We start from the raw sequence: 21219 nt of genomic DNA, 5'->3' as shown, positions 1-21219 counted from the left end.
ATGAAGGGATTAATAGATAGCCTTGTGGGCAAAAACAACTTTAAAATGATTATTTTCTCCAGTTATGGCATTAGCAATATTAGGTAAATATAAAGATATTAGAACAGAATAGCATATGCAATTTTACTTTTCTTTTTGGAACAATTTTAAAGTTCACTTTTGTTTTATTAAGATCCTGAAAGAATAAGAGCCAAGTTGGGCAAGTAGGCTGTCAAACTTGATTGGAGAGACACCTTTATTAGAATCACATTAGAAAGTATTAATTATGATCCAGCCCATTCACATTATAGATTCTAAGAATGAAAGCACTTTATATACTCAATAATTAATTTTCTAAAATGGATTATTTTTCTTGGATGAATAATTATGTATTCAAATTATTACCGAATGAAGGTGACATTTTTATAGAACACTTTTTCTAGTTTAATAGATGATCTTAATGGTGAAAAAATACAATACAGGGGAAGGAAATTTAGGAGAGAAATGAATATTTCAACCTAGGTTTTGTTAGGTTCATAGCATTGCCTTGGACAGTCACATGTCTTTTCTCTGTTTAGTTTTTACTTATATAAAGTGACAGATGGTGTAGATGCCTGTGATTTAAAAAAAATATCTTCTTAGGGAATAGTGTTTGTGGGATCCACACAATACAACATTTGTTTTTGGCTCCATATCATTCTGGCTGAATGGGCAGCAGGACACATAAAATATGATTCCACATGACCTATACAAGGAAGAAAATGTACTGGTGCACACATGGAGACATGCAGCAGTGAAGTGGGCTTCAGAGACATATCATTCTGTGATTTTAGGCTTCATTTCCCTGTGATTCTCATTCCTTTACTTCCTTTTGAATATTGACTTCTTCCTTTGGTTGAATATCACATTCATGCATGACAGCCTCCAAAATAAAGAGAAGGAAGAGTTCCTCTGAAAGCTGTCCTAGAAAAATAAAGAGTAATTATCCTGGGACTCACTCCCACTCAAAGGCCTCTCATCAGAAGTCTCACTGCCTCTAAGTGAATTTGTGCCTATTTGTGAACCAATCACTTGCAAGGAGGAAGACTGGATTATTCTTAGTCCAGTCAGACCTTTCTCACAATTTAGTGGGGGATGGAATCAGCTTCCCCTGAGGCATACAGCCTATATGAGTGGACATATACAAGTTGGGGGTGTAGTTTGGGAGGTAGAATAGGGATGTTGAGTAGGAAAGAAACACTATAAGATTTACTGATCACTCTTTTGCTGTCCTGTCACTTCAACACCCATATGCACCCACTCTTAAAAGTGTTCTACATTCTAGATCTAACTCAAAAATTATCCAAATTTCCAACATACCTATCTTCACAGGTCTTTAGTTAAAATCTGAGAAAATCATGTGGTTTAAGGACAAGGTATGATAAAAGATGGTAATATCCTCAAGGAATATTTACATTTTTATGTAGATAGTAGTTAGAAACTTAATTTTACCTCAAACTATAAGACTTTTTATGGTCATGAGAAGGAATAATTATGACAGGATGGACCACCTGAGGCTCTCAAATCCACACCACACAGGCAGATGATTGTGCATCATCAGAATTGCAGAACATTAACATAATAAGACAGATTGCCAGATGTATGCCCAAAGGACTGTTGAAACAATAATTACTGGGGGAAATGAGATGAAGTTAATAAACTTGATTGATTTATGCTTTAGAAGTTGGGTGTTTGTGAGATACATATACATAATATCTACGTGGATCTATCTAAATAGCAGTATATGTTATTCTAAAGGTGTTAGGTGCTTTCTTTGAGATTAGGAAATGCCAAAAACCACACCCATGTTTTAAATATTTTGAACTCATACTAATTCCCAAGCTTCTAGATAATTCTTTAAGTTATAAACATGGATTTCATAACACATTCATTTTGTTAGATGAGTTACTTATTCTTTGTAATGCTAAGAGTAAATTGTAAAATTTATGAGGCTGCTTCTGGAATAACAACATTGGTAGAAAAACAATTTGATTTTTGAAAGATAAAACCCTTTTAAAAAGTCAGCTGAAAATATTAAGAGTAATGACCACCCCTTTTCTGAAATGAAGTTTTATCTCATTTTATCTTCACTCCCACTCTGTAAATAAAGATTTCCATTATTCAGATGAAAAAAATGGAGGTTCAGAGTCATTTGATCTCATTTATTATAGGTCACAAAGGTCACATGTGGTAGAAAACTTGATTCCTGTTTGCATTTTACCACAGCTGGTGTCCCAAATTGGTGAAAATGTTATATAGGATCTTGTAATGGTATAGTTTGAAACTTCCCAAGTATTTCTCCCCTCTATTTTTAGCAGTTCTAGAAATTGTAACAGTAATTACTTTCATTGTTTTAATGAATGCTCTTTCATAGCATTTCTTTTAAAATGTTTTTATTATGTATTGTCATTATCCATAATATTGGTGTTCATTTTTATATAATCATACGTGCATGGAATATAATTTGCCCCAGTTCAGTCCCCAATACTTCCCTTTTCCCTCTCCTCCTTCTTCACCCACTTCTTCCTCTACTCTACTTGTCTTTCCAGCACTTCTAATGCAAAATCAAACTTTGAAGCATAGTTAATACCTTTCTAACTCATTAGTATGACTAAATTTCTTCTCTCAGAGGGAGAAATCACACTGAGAGCATAGGATCTTTGGGAAAGAAATGAATTGAGCCTCAAAGCTGCACCTTCAATATGAATTCTGCTGGAAGGCAGCTTACTTCTTATATGTTTTTAACATTGTTTGTGGGAGGCAGCAAGACCTACAGATGGTTTGGAGTCCAATTGCTTTAATATAAGTTTGGACTCTATGACACTTTCTAACTGAGTGGTAGTCAATTGAATCCTTTTTCTCTTGTGTAAAATGTGACTATTAATGCTTGCCTTTTCCTCTCAAATAGTTCATGTAACAGTCATGTAGGATAAAATAAAGATGTTTTGAACATTATGAAATGTTCTACAAAATTTAATTAGTAGTAGTATTTTGAAATATAAGTTTTGTGGGTACTAACCTAACATTACGTCTCAAAGCCCTAGAAAAAGAAGAACAAATCAACACCAAAATCAGAATAAGAAAGGAAATAATTAAAATTAGAGCTGAAATCAATGAAATTAAAACAAAAGAAACAATTGAAAAACTTGACAAAACAAAAAGTTGGTTCTTTGTAAAATAAATAAAATTGATAGACCCTTAGCTATGCTAACAAACAGAAGGAGAGAGAAAACTCAAATTACTAACGTACATGATGAAAAAGGTAATATCACAACAGATACTATAGAAATAGGGAAGATAATTAGAAATTATTTTAAAAATTTGTATCCCAATAAAATAGAAAATATCGAATGCATGGACATATTTTCTTGAGTCTTATGATTTGCCCAAATTGAATCAGGAAGATATACAGAATTTAAACTGAACAATATTAAGTGATGAAATAGAAGATGCCATCAGAAGCCTACTATCCAAGAAAAGCCCAGGACCGGATGAATATACAGCTGAGTTCTACAAGACCTTTAAAGACCTAATACCAATACTCTTCAATTTATTTCAGGAAATAGAAAAGGGGACCACTTCCAAACTCATTCTGTGAGGCACATATTACCCTGATTCCAAAACCAGACAAAGACGCATCAAAAAAGAAAACTTCAGACCAATATCTCTGATGAACATAGATGTGAAAATTCTCAATAAAATTCTGGCAAATTGAATACAAAATCGTATCAGAAAGATCATGCACCACAATGAAGTGTGATTCATCCCAGGGATGCAAGGTTGGTTCAACATATGAAATCAATAAATGTAATTCATCATATCAATAGACTTAAAGATAAGAATCATGTGATCATCTCAATACATGCAGAAAAAGCATTCGACAAAATACAGCATCCCTTCATGTTCAAAACACTAGAAAACTTAGGGATAACAGGAATATATCTAAACATCATAAAGGCTATCTATGCTAATCCCCAGGCCAACATTATTCTAAATGGAGAAAATTTAAGGCATTCCCTCTAAAAACTGGAACAAGACAGGGATACCCTCTTTCATTACTTCTATTTAACATAGTTCTTGAAACACTGGCCACAGCAAGTAGATGAAAGAAATTAAAGGGATATCGACAGGAAAAGAACTCAAATTAGCACTATTTGGGGCTGGAGTTGTGGCTCAATGGTAGAGTGTTTGCCTAGCACATGTGAGGCACTGGGTTTGGTCCTCAGCACCACATAAAAACAAAAAAAAGACCATCATTCTGTCCACCTACAACTAAAACAAATATTTTTAAAAAATTAGCACTATTTACTGACAATATTATTTTATACCTAGAAGACCCAAAAAGTTCCACCAGAAAACTTCTAGAACTAGTAAATGAATTCAGCAAAGTAGCAGGATATAAATTCAACACCCATTAATCAAAGGCATTTCTGTGTATCAGTGACAAATCCTCTGAAAGGGAAATGAGGAAAACTAACCCATATACAAAAGCCTCAAAAAAAAACTTGGTAATTAACAAAAGAGGTGAAAGACCTCTACAATGAAAACTACAGAAACCTAAAGAAAGAAATCAAAAAAGACCTTAGAAGATGGAAAAATCTATCTTGCTCTTGGATAGACTAAATTAATATTATTAAAATGACCATACTACCAAAAGCCTTATATAGATTTAATGTAATCCCAATCAAAATCCCAATGGCATTCCTCATAGAAATAGAAAAAGCAGTCGTGAAATTCATCTGGAAAAATAAGAGACCCAGAATAGCTAAAGCAGTCCTTAGAAAAAAGAGTGAAGCAGGTACTTCACTATACCAGACCTTAAACTATACTACAGAGCAATAGTAACAAAATAGCATGGTATTGGCACCAAAATAGACTGTTGGCCTCTGTGTCCTCTATTCTTTACCATTGGTCTAACCCCCAAAATTACAATTATCTTATATTAGACAAAGGCACCAAAAACATACATTGGAGAAAAGATACCATCTTCAACAAATGGTGCTGGGAAACTGGAAATCCATATGGAACAAAATGAAATTAAATCCCTATGTCTCACCATGCATAAAACTCAACTCAAAGTGGGTCAAAAACCTAGGAATTAAACCAGAAACCCTGCATCTAGTAGAAGAAAAAGTAGGCTCAAATCTTCATCATGTCACATTAGGCTCCAACTTCCTTAATAAGACTCCTGTAGCACAAAAATTAAAATTGAGAATCAATAAATGGGATGGATTCAAATTGAAAAGCTTCTCAGCAAAAGAATCTGTGAGGTGAATAGAGAGCATACATCCTGGGAGCAAATTTTTACCCCTCACACATCAGGTAGAGCACTAATCTCTAGGGTACATAAAGAACTAAAAAAACTAAACACCAAGAAAATAAATAACCCAATCAATAAATGGGCCAAGGACCTGAACAGACACTTCTCAGAAGATGATTTACAATCAATCAACAAATATATGAAAAAATATTCAACATCTCTATTAGAGAAATGCAAATCAAAACTAAGATTTGATCTCACTCTAGTCAGAATGGCAGCTATTAAGAATACAAACAACAATAAGTGTTGGTGAGGATGCACTGCTGGTGGAACTGCAAATTGGTGCAGCCAATATGGAAAGCAATATGGAGATTTCTTGGAAAATTGGGAATGGAACCACCATTTGGACCAGCTATCTCTCTCCTTGGTCTAAACCCAAAGGACTTAAAAACAGCATACTAGAGGGACACAGCACAATTCACAACAGTTAAACTGTGGAACCATCCTAGTTGTCCTTCAGTAGATGAATGGACAGAAAAAATGTGATATATATATACACACACACGCACATATACATTCACATTCTCACACACATACACAATGGAATATTACTCAGCAATAAAAGAGAATAAAATCATGGCATTTGCAGGTAAGTTGATGGAGTTGGAGAATATAATGCTAAGTGAAGTTAGCCAATCCCCAAAAAACAAATGCTGAATGTTTTCTCTGATATAAGGAGGCTGACTCACAGTGGAGTAGGGAGGGGAGGTATGGGAGAAATAGACAAACTCTAGATAGGGAAAAGGAGTGAGAGGGGAAGGGAGGGGGCATGGGGTTAGAAATGGCTGTGGAATGAGAAGGACATCATTATCCAAAGTACATGTAAGGAGACACTAATGGTGTGAATATATTTTGTATACAACCAGAGATATGAAAAATTGTACTCTATATGTGTAATATGAATTGTAATGCATCTGCTGTCATATGTAAAAAATTAGAATAAAAAAAAAAGTTTTTATTTTTTGTGGGCAGTAATCTAGGCTTTCAAATAATTTTCCAAAGTTACATATTAAATATGAAGAGTGACATAATTCTATTGATTTACCCCATGTTGAGCTGTGTGCATTCTATTGTGTAGAGTATAAGTAGCCTATAAAAATTATAATTTGTGCTTATTTTTTCATTGTTTTTTTTTTCTTTTTGCTTTCCTCCAAGAAGCTAGAGTTACTCTCAGTGCTGTCATTATTGCATCCATCATTTTGAAGGGATTCCTACCAGTGAGATTTTAGTATTCCCTGGACACTCTTGATAGCTAAAACTAATAAAATCTAGGTCTCTGATTATAAGCTGTCACCAACACTTCAGCCATTTGGGTAATAGAGGTAGAAATCCTCCACTGCATCTATCTACATTTACTCCTCTGAGACATATTGCATGTGGGAACTGAGATGACAGTTCACTTGGCAATATTATTAGTCTCTGAATTAGGCTAATTCATCATTGGCCTCTAGTCTGAGCATTTTCCACAAATGCTGAGCTGACACTTATTTGGTCTTAGACTGTTGTAGGATCACTCTTCCTTTTTAATTACAACAAAGTTTAGACAGTAGTAGAATGACAGCAGTTCTTCCCTTGGCAATAATAAAATACTATTATATATAAAGATATTGTCCCTGAAGCCCCATTGGTTTGTCATGCTATTGCTTACTTTTATACAAAGTAATGGTATTTAAAAAATCATAGAAAATAGAGATCAATCATCCATAATTCTCCCAGAACTGTAACCTTTATTTTTATATTGTAGATGCCCTTTCAGGTTTTCTCTGAATATATATTTTAAAAATAGTTGTAATTACAGTTTGTTGTGGCTTTTACATAGTATGATATAATAAGTCTTTTTCTATGTTGGGTATGTGCTTTTAATTATTGTTGTTCTTATTTATTTATTTACTATTTTATTATTATTTTTACTGCTGAGATAAAGTGATCACCTTATATGTGACTGGATCACTATTTTTCTTCATTTCATTGATTCATATTAGTTACACATAATATGTGTATTCATTTTGACATAAATATAAAAGCATGGAATATAATTTGCCTAATTCAGTCCCTGATACTTGTCCTTACTCTCCCCTTCTCTCCTCCCCCTATTCCCTTTCCTCTACTGATATTTCTGTTATGTACTTATATATATATATTTTTTAAATTAGTGTCTTATGGATATACGTAATGGTAAGATTCACTGTATTATATTCATATATGCAATAGGAAAGTTACATCAGATTCATTCTACTGTTTTTCCCTTATCCTACTTTTTGTTTCTATTTTTTCTTTTATTAATGATATCCAGACCAACAAAGGTGATTTCAATCATTCAAACAGTCATATCCATTTTTTCTGATTAAAAATATGTAATTTTAAGATAGCCAAATCAATGCCAGGTGTAGTTTTTAAACAGAATGAAATCCATCCTCATTTCAGGAGAATATTTCATGATCTTGGTTATAATAGTATCTGTTCTAACTAATCAGCCTTAGACATTTTAAAATAGATTACTGATATTATTGAGAACCAAAGACATTCAAGGAAACCAACTTTGAGTTTGATGGAGAGTCTTGGAATTTGGCTTTAAACAATTTTTTTGTCCAGATATGACCTTGGTCCTCTTATTTCTACATCATTACTTCAAAATGGTCATTCTCCCTTTTTGCAAATTACTTAATGCTGTGTAATATTTTTCTGTAACTGCCATTTGTTCTCAAGATGCTTACATAACTACACTTGAAAAAAGAACTCCTAAATATAAGCAAATTCTGCAAGTTAAGCTCTGTAGAAGTTTTATTCTGAAATACCTTTAAGAAGATCTAGTGTCAAGATCATCAAGAAATAAATGGAATTAAAATACCCTGAGGTCCATGTGGTGACATATAGGCTTCAGATCCTAAATTTGCATGAATAACATGAGTTACATTTCAAATATCTCATTTATCTTATGGTTCAGCACTTCTAAAGCAACCAAGAGACAAATAACCCTTTTTAATACATGACAATAACTTAAAAAGACTGACAGCAATTCTTTACTTTGCATCTATCTTTTGTCTGTCATTGGTATGATAAATTAAGATCCTCTAAAATATGGTAGAAATTCCAATTGTTGGTACCCTGAAGTAGAGCACTATAGTGCATCTGGTACTGATATAGGAGTGGTGAGTGGGAGTGCAGGAGGACCAAGGTGTTGGGAATTAAAATTGACACTGACAAGGCTGTTGTTACTAAGTAGAGAGAGTGATAACAGATATGAAGTTATTATTGAAGTCATTGAAAGGTTACATAGGAAATCCTTGGCCGCTGCTGCTAAACAGAAATATGTAGTCCAATGGGGAAATTCATTCCTAAGAATTTCAATCCTAATAAAAAAAAGCTGAGAAATCCAGAATATTTTGAAGACACATACACAGTAACAAAGGAATCAGTGTAATTTTATAAACAGGGAATGAGGCTAGCCTCCAGGCAAATGATGGCAACAATTTTGTTAGATTGTAAACATCAAACTTTCTTAGAAATCAGAGTGAAGTTTAAACAATTAAAATAGCAAATAATAAGATTAAATGATCTGATAAAAGAAAATGTTATAGCAAATCAGCATGAGGAAAATGTTCATGAAGAAGATCACTAGCATCTAGACAAGGCATGGCAAAAAGAGATCCAGAATGTACCAGCAAAAACATAAAACTATATGTATATACACATACAGTTGTCCCTCAGTATCTGTGGGGAATTGGTTCCATTACTCCCTGCAGGTAGAAAAATCCATAGATGCTCAAGTCCCTTATATAAAATGCTGTAGTATTTGCATATTACCTATATGTATCCTCCTAAATATTTAAATAATCTCTAGATTACCTAATACAATGTAAATACTATATAAATATTCATTTGGCTGTACTGTTGAGGAAGTAATAAGGAAAAATGTCTGTACATGTTGAGTATGTGTGCAGTTTTTTTCCTGAATATTTTTAAATATTTTTAGTTGTAAATGGACACAATACCTTTATTTTATTTTTTAATGTGGTGCTGCGGATCAAACCCGGTGCCTCACACATGCTAGATGAGCACTTTACTACTGAGCCACAACCCCAGCCCATCCTGAATATTTTTGATATGTGGTTGTTTGAATCTATTTTCAGAATCCATGGATATGAAAGGCAGACTGTATTATAGATTTTATATACTTACATATTAAATAAGGATTTTTACCATTTGTCAAGCAGGAGAAACATGTATAGCGCACATCTCCTCTGTGTATCCTTTTCTGGTATGCTGTATACGACATGGGCAGATTATATTCTTCTTGTCTATGGCTCTACATGCCAAACTTCTAAGAGTATGCATCATACAGGAAGGACTCAAAATTCTTATCGAATTAGTAGATTAATTAAACTGGATCTTGAGGGAAGGGAGGAAGTTTTCCAGGTAGAGAAAGGAGACAAAAGTATTTGGGGAAGATGTATAAACATGAATAAGTTATAAAGACATGAGTCAACATTAATCATTAAATGGACAGCTTCAAGAACAATGTGATTATGGTTGTAAAAAATAATGTGTGTCATTGAATGGGTGCTGGAGATTATGGGGGAGCAAATGAAGCTAGATGATAAAAGATCATGAACCCCATACATAGAAGCTTAGATTTATCCTATGGATCAAGTGGGAAATTAATATTATAAACCTAACTATGTTTCAGAAACAGTACAATGGTGATATATGAAGGATGTATCAAAGGCAATCTTGCCTCTGTCATAGTTTTGCTTAAGACCAGCTTTGGTGATTGCACTGAAGTGGTAGGTAGTAAAAAGAAGTCTGAAAAAGAGCATCTCTTTCTCCTTCACCAACTCTACCTTCATCAATGGTACAATGAGTGCATCAGTGGTTAGATCTGGGACTCATTTGAGCAAAGGGTCAATATGGAGAATATCTGGTTTTCAAGCCCAAATCTTTCTTGTGAGGTCTGGATACTTATCTAACCATCTACTATATATTTCAGTAGTAGGTTGCTTAACAAGCATCTCAAATGTAATATGTACAAATTGAATTTGGCACCTTCCTTTCCCAGAACTTACTCCTAGATTTTCTTAGTAAATGCCACCCATACCACCAAGTTGTCTGATTCCCAAATCTGAGTATCCATGTTGAATTCATCTCTATTACCTTCCCTTATTTAAGGACTAATGAATCCCAAATATCCCTAAATATATTTTAACAAGTACCTGTTTCATTATAGTCCTTTCTTTTCTTTTCCTTTATTTTTTATTTTATTTTTTTGGGTACAAGAAGTGGAACCCATGGGACTAACCACTGACCAACATCTACAGCCCTTTTTATTTTGAGACAGGGTCTCACTAAGTTACTTTAGGGTCTCACTAAATTGCTGAGGCTGGCCTTGAACTTGTGATCTTCCCACGTCAGCCTCCCAAGTTTCTGGGATTACAGGCATGTTGTTATAGTTTTTTTCTTAACAACTTATTCTCTTCAATATTAGTTATTATTCAGTATCTATCTGTCTTCCTGAGTATGTGTTAGGCTCCATGAAGGAAGGAACCATTTCTGTTTGTCAACCATAGTATCTCTAGTGCTTAGTATTGTGACTAGCACATAAAAAATTTTATGAAAATATTTTCAACCCACCTTTAGTTAAATGCCCTTATGTCTCTGGAATCTAACTATTCAAGCAAAATAGCCAAGAAACTATAGAGCTGTCCTGGGTCTTAGAAGTTTCAACTAGAGAGATGGTTCAATTACTTTGTTTTAGTGGTAGCAGGCCCTGGGATGCCTCTGGCCTATTGATTCCTGGATAGATTCCAAACTATGTTCATGTTGGAATGGGAAGTTTTTTATCTAGCTCTTATAGTAAGACATGTAACTAGGAGCTTTATAGGAACATCTCATATGTTTAGTGATTGACTGGTAAAATTGGCTGTGATTTTTCTGCTATTTTTTATTATATATATAGTTTAATTTTTAATTTTTGAGTTTAAATTACAGTAGTGTAATTTCCTTCCTCTGTTTACATTTCTTCCTTTGGTTTTCCTGATCAAAGGATTTAAAGTTCCACTATATTTGAATGAAAGATAATGAAGGCTGCCCAATGATCCTCACACTGCCATAGTCTAAAGAAAACAGAAGATCTCTACTAGTGATGAAAGTAAATATTATCATTTTGGATGAAATGCTATTGAGATTAATTAAAATTTTATCCAAAATAACCATATGGATCTCATCTGTTCTTTAATTCTATCAGAACTTCTGTTTTTCCATAATCCATCATCTTATTTTCTCTTCTCTTTCCATCCAACTTGGATTCCATATATACCATTTCCATAACTGTGTGTTCCATTACCATGTGTGACTCCCTTGTCTCTTTTCTTTTTGTTGTATTTACCTGGAATGGAAAAATCCATTATGGATAAACTTCATTCTTGTACACATAAATTAGTAACAGCTTTTCTTAAAAGAGTGCTCCAAACTACTTGGCAGTTCTGACCACTTTTTCTGATCAGATCATTCCACAAAAACCATCCTAATAGTTATCCACTCTCTACAAACTTTTGCCTGATGCCTGTCCTTCCCATGCTATTTTCAACTCATGCTTTGCCTTCTACTTTAGAGGGAAAAAATAATCAGATTTGAACATTCTTATCTTTACTATTCAAAATATAGCCATTGTCTTTGCTTTAATTCTACTTCTCTTCCATCTTGGATTAAGGGAGAAGATGTTCTCCTTATTTAAAGGTAAGCTTTCCCCATGTTCTTAGAATTTCACCTAAGATCTCAGCTTTGTATAATATTTATACTGTTTGCTGTTTAATTCTTTTTTTTTTCATAGTTTTTCATTTCCAGTTGGTTCCTTTGCACTGAATTTTAAATTAATTTATCACTATCATATGTAATAAAGCAAAACACCTTACTTAATTGAACAACCATTTCCAGCTACCACCCCATACCTCTTTCTTACTGTGTCTCCATTGTCTTTCTCCATTTTTTTTTTTCACCACCAACTGTTTGCCTAATCTGGTTCTATTGGCTTCAGTCTTCTCAGTAAACTGAAAATATTTGTCCATGAGGTTAGTAATGTCTCTATGATGAAGATATCTTATTTCTCATCTGAGTTCCCTACTCAATAGTCATTTGACAAAATTGACTATTTTCTCCCTGTTCGACACACTCATGTTTCTGTTCTCATGTGAACATCTCCCATTTTTTCCCCAAACTTCTGGCTGCTTACTCTCTCAGTTGACAATTCATCATCCAACTGGCCAGTAAATGTTTCATTTTTCATGATTCTCTCTTAGCCCTTCTTCTTTCCTTCTGTATACTTGCCCTACAGTAGTTCTCCATCCTGGATGATTATTAAAATCATAGAAAGGTGCTTAAAATATAGTGATAACACATCATCAGCTTTTGTAAAATAACAATTCCCCAGGCACTTCTAATGTCCAGCCAGGGTTAAGGAGTACTGGTCCAAGGGATCTCACGCAACCTATGGTTTTTACTACCATTTGTAGGCAGATGAGATGCAAATATCTCTCTAGTCTGGACTGTTCATCAATGTTCCCCAGTGTGTGTTGAACTGCCTTCCTGATTTGTTTTCTAGAATGTCTTAAAGAAACCTCAAACTCACAAATCTGATGTGATTCTGCAATCTGTGTATGGGGTGAAGGTGGGAGTTCATAACCCACTTGAATCAAAGTGTGGAATATGATATGTCAAGAAATTTGTAATGTTTTGAACAACCCACAATAAAAAATTAAAAAAAAACCAAATCTGATTCTCTTTTCTTTTGTCTTCTGTTGCAGTTAATAGACTTATCATGCATACCCTGGAGAAGCCAGAAACAGAGGGCTCATTCTTAACATATCTCCTTCCCCTTCTGTATCCCACCATTACATCATGTGTGTTTTACTTCAATCTTTTGAATGCATCATGTCCCTATCTTTCTAGCTTATATTTCCAGTTTACAACATTATCAATCAAGTGGACTACTGCATTATCTCCTAACTAGCTTTATCCTTATTACTCTTATCCTTCTAATTCTTATCTGCAGTACAGAAACTAAGCAATTGTTTTGAAATATATATCTAATTCCTTTACTAACCTCAATATATTTAAAAGCTTTCTATAAATTTACATTGCTATTAGCAGAAAGAAAAATCATCATAAATGGTTGTGTCAGTTTAGAATTCTTGGATATAAGCAACAGAATTTGATATGGGCTAACTCAAGAAACTGGGAATTTACTAGATGAATATCATTTGATATTAGAAATGATGGGAAGATGAGATAATTTGGAAGTTGAAAGGAAGGGAAATCACTTTGTATATATTAGGGGTTGGTAAGGACTATGAAATCAATATACCATTTTTCCACATTATGAACAATCTGCTCTGGATATAGCTTCTTAATTAGTTTAGTTATCAATATATTGTACAATCTAGGACACTTTTGAAAATCAAAGGAAATGATAATCATAGTTGTGCCAGGAAGAGGGATATAACCAGGCAAACCAGAATCTCAGTTCAACCTAATAAATGACTATAGCCCTGGATAAGCCATTCTCAAATTCCTGACCCATAGACACTGTATTTTTGTTTTAAGCTACTGGCTTTTGAGATAATGTGTTATGTACTGATTCATACCTAATAAAATATTTTTAATATGATTGATGAAAAGTAATTCTTCCCCATGAGGCTACTACCTCCCCAAGGGCACAGTTTCTTTTGCTTACCATTGTATCTTTAGAATTTTATGAATGAATAAATAAATGAATGAATCACTATAATTTGACTGCATATTGAGAGCCACTATGCTGCAGTTACTAACTGGTTCTGTTAGACTGACTTACACATAGTCTTTCAGAAATTCATGAGCCTGTGGGCGTTTGGAAAACAAAATTTGATAATTGTGAAAAGAAAAATCCCAGACTTTCACCTGCTTAATTATCTTGTTAGATCCAAACTTTATTTTAAAGAGGGGTATTATATTTTCAATGACTGAATAAATGAATAAATCATACAGAAGCTGTCACTTTTAACTATAAAGCTTTTGGAAAGGAAAACACTGTTACAAACAAGTGGTGTACTGTGAATAATGCAATTTGAAATAATCTCAAGAAAAGAGATGGGCCCAGTTAAACTAGACAGTAACCTTTCACTTGCAAAGTCATTTTCTATGAATGACTTTTGCCGCTTTGGCTCCTTGATCTTCATGCAAAATTAACTGTCATCAGAATTTCATGGTCTATAAACTAAGCCACTTCAGCTTTGTGTCACCCTTATGACACATTGAAGTGTGACCACAGATGAGAGAATAAACCATGACAGAAATGAGAAAATGGTGGTGGGGGAACTATGACATAAATGATAAACAAACAATGTGTGTAAAGATATAAACCAGGCATTTGCAAATTAGCATTCTATTGCAAAGACTGTTTTTCCCCCACTGTGGGAGACTGGTGACAGGGAGTAAGGGGGGAATGAGAGGTTACTTATTCAATAAAGGTAAGCCTATTAATGAATAGAATCACTGTATCAGTTAGATACCAGCTATAGTGCTTAGGAAAACTATAGCATGGAAGTAATTTTATCATAACAAAGGAAGGAAAGCTCTGAATTATACAGGGCCACTGAATACATTAAGGAGATTTGTATGGTTTATTTCTATTTGTTTTTGAGAGCAGAGCAAACCAAATTTCAAAATGTAATGAACCCTTGGATGGCATGTTAGAATTAAATGAAACATTATTAAAAGGACTGATTTCATATACTACCCTACCTTGAGGATTTGCTGTCACATATGATACTGACTTTGAGTGACTGCTCTAAGGTAACCTGCCTACCTGTGCCATTTGTATCTCATAGAAAAAATTCAGTGTTCAACCCCTCAGAAGGCCTTTTTTTAAACTTTAGATCTTATAATACTAGTGTTATATGACCTTTGTTTCCAAGCAGGCATTCCATTTTACCCAACATCTATGAAAAAAACTTAGCAAATTAGCTTATTTCTCTGTTCAAAATAAAATGGCATTAAGTACCACAATAAACTCACAATTTGAAAACATGGTAATTTATTCTCTCCATGCTGACATCTGCAAACCAAAGTCACATTTCTTAATCAGCATAATTTAAAACATATTACTATTATAAAATTAATGGATTTTGAAAAAATGAACATTTTATTGGCCATATTACCAAAAGTAATCTACAGATTCAATGTAATACCCATAAACAAAACAATGGCATTCTTCTCAGAACTAGAGAATAAATGACCCAGAATATCCAAAGCAATCTTGAGCAAAGTGAGTAACGCTCGAGGCATCACAATACCTGACTTCAAATGATACTACAGAGGCTCAGTAATATAAAAGGCATGGTACTGGCATAAAAATGGACAAGAAAACAAATGGAATAGAACAGAAGATACATAAATAACCCACACAGCTATAGTCTCCTGATTTGTGATAATGTGCCAAAAACAAACATTGGAAAAAGGATAGCTTCTTTTTTTAAAATTAATTTTGTTTACCTCTTTTTTATTCTTTTTAGATATGCATGACAATAAAATATACTATGACATAATGGAAGATAATTTGTTCTAATTCAGTACCCAGTATTTCCCCCTTCTGTCCCCTGTTCCCTCCTCTCTACTATTCTTCTATTTACATATATATATATTTAGTGTCTTATGGATGCACACGATGATGAGATTTACTGTGGTATGTTCACATATGAACATAGGAAATTTAAATCAGATTAATTTTTTTCTTGGTTTTGGTAATGACTTCCAAGTGCATATTTACATAAAATCATGATATTGTAGGGCTGGGGTTGTAGCTCAGTGGTAGAGCACTTGCTTCACATTCCTGAGGCACTGGGTTCTATCCTCAGCACCACATAAAATATATTAACACAACCCATTCAATCAATGGGCAAATTAACTGATCAGAAAAATTTTAAAAAGTACAAATGGCCACAAATTATTTAAAACCACATAAAAATAAATAAAAATAAATACTTTGTCCATCTACAGCTAAAAAATATTTTTTAAAAATCATGATATTGTACACACTTTAATTATATACAATTTTTTAAGTTATACTTCAATCAATCTGGAATAAAATAAAAGTATTAATGCCTTCTGTTTTATGGTTGCTATGTTATTTTTACAGAATTTCTTGTTCTTTAAAATTCTGTAACAATTAAGTAGGATTTGGCTATAGATGTCTTCAAATATAATTTAGATAATTTTAGAATTTTTTCCCATGGGAAGATTCTGTATCTATGAAAAATTTTTCTTTTTAAAAAATGTTTTTTATTTATATATGACAGCAGAATGCATTACAACTCTTATTACACATATAATTTTTTTTTATCTCTGGTTGTATATAAAGTATATTCACAACAATTTGTGTCTTCATACATGTACTTTGGGTAATAATGACCATCATGTTCCACCATCATTTCTAACCTCATGCCCTCTCCCTTCCCCTCCAACTCCTCTGCCCTATCTAGAGTTCGTCTATTCCTCCCATGCTCCCTCTCCCTATCCCACTATTAATTAGCCTCTTTATATCAAAGAAAACATTCAGCATTTGGTTATTTGAGAATGGTTAACTTCACTTAGCATTATCTTCTCTAACTCCATCCATTTACCTGCAAATGCCATAATTTTATTCTCTTTTATTGCTGAGTACTATTCCATTGTGTATATATGCTACATTATTTTTACCCATTTTCATCTATTGAAGGGCATCTACGTTGGTTCCACAGTTTAGCTATTGTGCATTGTGCTGCTATAAACATTGATGTGGCTGTGTCCCTGTAGTATGCTGTTTTTAAGTTCTCATTTCTGTATATCAGTGATAAATCCTCAAAATGGAAATGAGGAAAACTACCCCATTCACAATAGCCTAAAAAAATACTTGGGAATCAACTTAATGAAAGAGGTGAAAGATCTATATAATGAAAATTACAGACCCTAAAGAGAGAAATAAAAAAAGACCTTAGAAGATGGAAAATCTACCTTGCTCTTGGATAGGCAGAATTAATATTATCAAAATGACCATACTTCCAAAAGCACTATACAGATTTAATGCAATTCAGATCAAAATCTCAATGACATTCCTCATGGAAATAGAAAGGCCAATCATGAAATTCATCTAGATCAGATTAATTCCACTGACTTTTCTATCCCATCCCTCTTCCATTCCCCTTTATGTACTCCTCTGATCTTCTGTTCTTTCCCTTATTTTGAATTGACTTTTGCATATCAGAGAAAACATTCAACCTTTGACTTTTGGGGATTGGCTTATTTCACTTAGCATAATAGTCTCCAGTTACATCCATTTATCTGAAAATGCCATAGTCATTCTTTTTAATAGATGAGTAATACCCTATTGTGCATATATAGCACATTTTCTTTCTTTAACAAATGGTGCTGGAAAACCCAGATATTCATATGTAGGAGAATGAAACTAGATCTCTAGCTCTCACTCTGCACAAAAATAAACTCAAAATAAAACAAACTATGTATAAGACCAGAAACTTTACAACTCTTAAAAGAAAACATAGGGGAAACACTTCAACATAGGCACAGGAAACCACTTACTGAATAAGACTCCTATAGTCATGAAATAAAATCAAGAATGAATAAATGGGATGGTATCAAAGTTTAAACTTCTCACCAAAAAGGAAATTACCAGTGGAGAGAAAACTGAAAAAAAGGGAGAAAATCTTTGCTAAGTACTTTTATGATAGAGGATTAATATCAAGAATATATAAAGAACTCAAAACTCAACAACCCATTCAATCAATGGGCAAATTAACTGATCAGAAAAAATTTAAAAGTACAAATGGCCACAAATTATTTAAAATGTTCAACATATATAGTAATCAGGGAACTGCAAATCAAAACTACTCTGAGATTTCAGCTCACTCATCAGAATGGTGATTCATCAAGAATATAAACAAAATAATGTTTATGAGGATGTAGAGAAGAAATAAATTATTACACACTATTGGTGGGAATGCAAATTAGTACAGCCACTATGGAAATAAGTATGGAAGTTTCTAAAAAAAAATAAAAAATAAATTATCATGTGATCCAGCTATACAACTTCTTAATATTCACCCCAAAGAACTATAGGTGGCAGGCCAATGTTTATTTAGCAGATTTCATAATATCTGTGGTATGGAATCAACATCCATCAACAGATGAATGGACTAAAAAAAAGATCTCTCTCTCTCTCTCTCTCTCTTTCTCTCTCTCTCTCTCTCTCTCTCTCTCTCTCTCTCTCACACTCTCACACACACACACACACACACACAGTTTTATTCAGCCATAAAGAGGAAAGAAATTATATCATTGGCAGGAAAATGGGTGGAACAGGAGAGGATCACATTAAGCCAAACACAGAAAGACAAGGATGGTATGTTTTCTCTCTGAAAGCTACAGGGGGGAAAAGATGTCCTAAAGTAGAAGGGAAACTATTAGGTTAGAGGTAGGGGAGCAGGGGTAGGGTAATGGGAGGTATTGGATGGTAATATTGACAAAACTATATTATATGCATGAACAAATATGCCACAATGAAACCCATTATCTGTGTAATTAATACACACCAACAAATATTTTTTAAATCCAACATTTTAATCCAATATTTAATTCATATCATTCACATATCATGCTTTATACTTTCTTTTAGATAAAAAGGCAACTATGAGTAATTTTAGTTTTTTTCATAAAAATATAAAGACAATATTTCTCAATAAAAAGGTTGCTAACTACCTGGCTTACTTGAATATTCACCATGGAATTCTTCTTCTGTAATAAATCTTGATTATTATAGTCATTGTTTCCATCAGTGCCCAACAATCTGTAACAGGTCGTAGAAATATGTCTGCATGAGCAATTTCATGTCCTGGCTTATTACCTTATTAAATGTTGAAACTAATTAGTGCAAGTCTCAGAGACAGAACTGGTATTTTCCCTATATACCCTTGTATCCAGGGATACTTTATTAGGATTCCCTAAGACCATGTTTTGCTTTGTTATATATTGTACTTTAGGTAATGTAAACTCTGAAGTTTGTCCTCATTTATTTTTGGTCTCTAAGGATAGCACTGTGGATGATTTCTGACTCAAAGAATGAGGAAATGAGGATAAGAGTAGGTGAATAGAGAAGACTGTTGATTTAAACACGCTCCCTTGTGCAGCCAAATAATAACCTGAAATGCTACTGGGAAACAGAGGAGGAGCACTTGACTCTGCCTGGAAAAAAAAATTGAGGTTCCATAGAAAGATTCACAAGATGAGATTAGACAGCAGGACAAGGGAGGAATGGTGAGGAGACTATTAAGTGAGTTTAGATCAGGACAAATTATTTGGCTGAGGAAAAAATGCTTTTGGTTTCTAGAATGTTTTAAATTTTGAAATTGTTGACAAGGGATTGTGGACCTGCCATATCTTTATAGATAGAAAAACTGAACACTGAGAATTTGGAGTAACTTTCTAAAGAGGATCTCTCCTAGCTTCTCTGAAAAGGGGGTTACATAATTCAGACAGCAGATATGGAATTCCATAACAAGGAAAAATTAAGGATGTTATTGACTAGCTAAAGCTTACAATAGGATGCAAATAGCTCAGTAATAGAGCATTTGCCCAACACATGTGAGTCCCTGGGTTTGATCCCCAGGACCACACATACAAACACAAAAGCCACCATAAAGGACAACTCATTTTATTTGGTTACTTCAGTCTCATCTGATCATTATTATGGAGTTCTGTTGAGTTAAGATTGAGTACAAGTTTTGGGACTGAGTGGCCCGAGTTTGAATCGCTGTTCTACCACTTACTAGCTAGCTCTATGGTCTGGATAAATTATTTCAATTCTCTGTTTCTAAGGTTCTCTAAAATGGGGATAATATTAGCACTAACCTCTTAGGTTTATTGTAAGTGTTAAATAAGTTAATGCATTGAAGTGCTCAAGAGTTTATGGTACATAGTTAAGTACTTACTAAAATTACTATGTATTTGTTAGCATACTATTACTAGAATTATTTGTGGACTTCCCCCTGTAAACAGCTATCAACTGGGAGAAAACTAAATAAAACACATGTTGCTTGCTGAATTTCACTTTGCCTACCTTCTGATGCCACTTATTTGGGGAATATCTTAATATGTACACATTATAATTTTAAATTCAAGTAAAGGCTACAGAATGAAAGTACAATTATTCATATTAAAAAAATACTTGTAGCAACTATTTTTTTAATTTGGAAAGCTTTTTCTTAAAATGTTTTTTTCTTTTTTGTACACTTTACCAGTCCATATAATCTTGCTATTTTTGAGAAACTTAAATATTAGTATTTCTTAGGAGAAAACTAAAGTGTAAGGTCACTTACAAGAAGTTCAGTTTTAACTGAAAATAGAAGGTGCCTCTCCTGGATTCCTGTCTGTTTATGTTCAATCAGGGACTTCAGAAAATGTTCAAATGTCAGTGCTTAGAAATAGTGGACTGCAATAGCATTATTTCAGAATTTCATTAATATGGCTAACTCATATCTGTTTTAAAAATCCTACTCCCCTTCAGAGTCCTTGAAAATAAATAGCCAGTAAACAGATTTATTGTCAGTGACATTGAGAATGAGGTTAAATGTAAATTGTTCAGTTTATATGGGTTCTGAATGGGAGAGTGTGAGTGATACAGGGTGTTTTTTTCTCTCTTTGTCTCATTAGGATATTTACTGAGGATTGGAAGTTAAAATGCCCTTTTTGTTAATTTTTTAAGGAATCCTGGTGTGGAAACCTAGAGCCATGGTAGATTTTAAAAAATTTCTTTCACCCTAGAGGGCTAATTTTCTCATAGCATTTTAGCTTGGCTTCAGCCT

This window comes from Marmota flaviventris, chromosome X (genome assembly GCF_047511675.1).
Source record: "Marmota flaviventris isolate mMarFla1 chromosome X, mMarFla1.hap1, whole genome shotgun sequence".
In the NCBI taxonomy this organism is placed as follows: domain Eukaryota; kingdom Metazoa; phylum Chordata; class Mammalia; order Rodentia; family Sciuridae; genus Marmota; species Marmota flaviventris.
Note: the sequence above shows the minus strand (reverse complement) of the source record.